This window comes from Hakea prostrata, chromosome 6, assembly GCF_041222555.1.
Source record: "Hakea prostrata isolate BN-2017 chromosome 6, UWA_Hpros_2, whole genome shotgun sequence".
In the NCBI taxonomy this organism is placed as follows: Eukaryota; Viridiplantae; Streptophyta; class Magnoliopsida; order Proteales; family Proteaceae; genus Hakea; species Hakea prostrata.
Genome location: NC_142605.1, coordinates 32085204 through 32088723, shown reverse-complemented (window position 1 = coordinate 32088723; position 3520 = coordinate 32085204). Strand labels below are relative to the sequence as shown.

General features: G+C 39.8%; 1 non-coding gene across 1 annotated transcript; it reads left to right on the top strand.

Annotated features, from left to right (window-relative positions):
* Positions 1–3109: 3109 nt before the first annotated feature.
* Positions 3110–3216, top strand: LOC149013395 (small nucleolar RNA R71). Its single transcript, XR_016174188.1, has one exon. It is a non-coding gene; the product is annotated as a small nucleolar RNA R71 (small nucleolar RNA).
* The last annotated feature ends 304 nt before the right edge of the window (positions 3217–3520 follow it).

Here is a 3520-nt window from a genome sequence, read left to right as displayed (position 1 = left end):
AGATGAGCCAGTGTCCTCACAGCGAAAGAAAGAAAAAAATAGTGAAACAAAGAAAAACAGAGTAAAGGAAGAGAAGAGAATAGAACTTCCCTGAACAAACTAGGCTACAGCATCATCAACATCCTCATCTTCATCATCTTCGGATCTGAACCCCCCGAACATATACCTGGTCCTGAGATGGGGCAGTGAGACTGGCATAAAATTCATCTACAAGGGATGGGATGTAGGCACCCAGATGGGTGCAAAATTGTTCCCAATGATGCCCAGCTATGATGGATGGGATGAATGGAAAGGCTTGTGCTTCATTGGGTTTGAATTTGAACCCCTTCTCTGAAGAAATTTCTTGGTGGAGATGGATGTGAAGCGGTCCTCAGCCATGGGAGAGGTAAAATAAGGGGGAACCATTGAAGCACTAGAACTAGGGTCTGTTCTACTCTTCTTCTTAGGGACCATTTCGAAAGGAATGCACAAGGTTGGCCCCTAACAACCAATATTGAATTCAAACAAAAACACTAACAAACTAAACAAAAACAGAAATAGTAGAAAATAAAAAAACAACTAATCAAACAAAAACAAACACTAACAAACAAATAACTACATAAAACAGAACAAATAACAAGAACAGAGGATATGAACAGAGGGTAACGATGACCCAGAAATTCTGTGTTGTTGTGTGCAAGTGATGGTAGCTCCAAAACAGAACCTAAAACAACTAAAAAAAAATTGCACATAGCCTAACGAAAACAAACACTAAGACAGTATAAGAACAAACACAGAAACCACAAACCAAAAATGAACATATGACACAAACACAGCAAATCAAAATTTTCATAAATATGGAAGGAAAGAAAAGAAATGGGGAGAACACTTAGCTGATGTGGTGTAGGGAAGATGGAGGGTCGAAACACCACAAAAATGTGCACGAAGCTCAGTACAGCACCGGTAGTCCTCTGAGAAGCGATTCGATTGTAGAATTGGGGAAAAAGTTAGGGTGTTAGTGGGAGATGGGCTATCGGAGAAGAAGAGGGTTGCTTTGATGGGTGAATGTAGGAAAATGGATGTGTGAAAGTCTTTGAAAAGCAGAAAATGGAAGAGGAGATGAGGATGAGTTGCATTGGAGAAGATGATGGTGCCGTTAGGTTCGAAGGAGTGTGCTGAGTATTTTTGGATTTTGGTTTGAAATGAGAGGTTTAATGGGTTTGGGTTGGTATTGGTTTAAAAGGGTTTAAAGATGGGTTCGAGTCAGTATGGGTTAACAATGGTTTAAGAAAAGTTTTGAAGTGTATTTTTGATGGGTTGGTTGGGTTTGAGGTTAAACCGGGTCAGGTGAGTGGTTTTATCCTTGCTGTGGTGGTGCTGCAGCATTTTGACAGCAACGAACATAGAATGTAATTTTCAACAGAGAATGTAATTTGTCAACAGAATGTAAGACCCGTAGCTGAGGATCAAAACTTTGTAGTAGCATTGCTGCAACATCTCGACAACAAAGATAGTGAAATCTGCTGGGTACTGAAACATGCTATGTTCAGCAGTTTGGTTTATTGCTAAGTTTATCAAAACTACCACTCAATCTCTTTTCGTTCCCCACACTCCCTGCACATCAAAAATACATGTTAGCAAGTCATCTATCAGTTTTACATCACAAATTGTGAACTACCCATGACTTTATTAAACACCTAATGAACTAATAGCTAACAACTAGACTAAAAATAATGAAATCTGGGTGGCCTCCCTTCTTTTTAAGAATCTTGAAGGATGATTGGAGATTTGTCCTGCTCCAATGGTGCACCCCAAAAATGCTTGATCCACTGCATGCTCTAGTTCCCAAGGCCATTTAATGATGTCTTCTTGCACACCTTCCATAATTGGACTCAAACTCCTTTGCTGCTTCACATACCTATTGCAACATTTCTCCAACCAAAATTTAAGCTTGTACACTGAAGGATTGAACCCGTTGATCTCTACTATACTCCATCCCATTGCTCTTCTACACTTCTTCAGCACTTCAAGTAGCATATCTTCCTGCTCCTTTGTTAGCAATGCTGAAACAAAAACATGGAGTGTTTTGGCTGCATCCAAATGGGCATATTGAGAGTGTTTTGAAAGATGTGTGAACTCTAACATAGGTGGCTCTTCAATTGATGGTTTAGGGGCTTTAGTTTCAAGCTCAGATAATACAAGAGACTCAAATCTAGTCCCACTCAATACCTTAGCTGGTCTTGCCTCTAACCAATCCATATATCTACTTCCTTCATCATCCACTTGTTCAATTTCTATTGCCAATGAAAGCTCTATTGATTTTTTAATACACTCTTTCTCCAACTCTTCTGAAACCAGCTCTTCAGTGACATCCACAACAAAGCACTCTTCTATTGCATCTGGAGATCTAGGATTTTCTGTATCACTTGGCAATGATCCTTGAGATCGATTACTTAAAGCACTAGCCAGCTGTCCAACTTGATTCTCCAAATTTCTCAATGATGATGCTTGACTTTGAGTCATTGCATCATTCTTTGCCATATAGTCCTTCAATAGAAGCTCTATTGATGAAGAGGGTTCCAAAGGCTGAATTTTCACTTGCTGTTGAGCACTTGGAAGCTGATGAAGTTGAGGTGGGATGGAAGATGGGCCTACATTCTGTCCTTGAGCATTCCAAGAGTAGTTAGGGTGTTGCCTCCAATCAGGATTATAGGTGTTGGAATATGGGTTATTGGCATTGCTGAAATTACCAACATAGTAAGCAAATTCTAGGTTAGATGGACAGTTATCAAAGACATGCTCCCCACCACAATATGTACACGACATTGCTATATTTTCTTGAGTTTGTATAACTGTAGCCAAGTTTACGGATTTTAACACACTAGTTAGGGATGACACTTGTGCAGTTAAAGTTGTCACTGCATCTAACTCATAAATCCATGCCACTCTCTTATTTGCAACACCTCTCTCAACTGGCCATTGGTAGTTGTTGTTGGCCATTCTCTCCAAGATCTCATAAGCTTCATTGTAAGACTTCGCCAATATAGCCCCATTTGCTGATGCATCCACTATGGATCGAGTTTATCCACTTAAACCATAGTAGAAAGTCTCCATTTGAATCCAATGAGGAATACCATGGTGAGGACATTTACGCAAGAGCTCCTAAAATCTTTCCCATGCCTCATACAAAGATTCACCATCTAGTTGTTGAAAACTTGTGATATCATATCTGAACATGGCATTCTTTGTTGCAGGGAAATACTTCATCAAGAACTTCTCTACTAAATCATTCCATGTGGCTACTGATTGTGGAGGTAAGGAGTTCAACCATGCTCTTGCTCTATCCCGCAATGAGTAAGGGAATAGCTTCAATCTCAAGGCTTTCCAAGTATCTTGAAAGAGTCACTTACTTCCATGAAGAGTCTAAGATGGAGATGAGGATCTTCTATTGGCATCCCACTGAACTGTCCTAAAGTCTGAAGATTTGGAACATCACAGGCTTAAGTTCAAAATGTAATGCTTGAATTTCTGGCCTTACTAG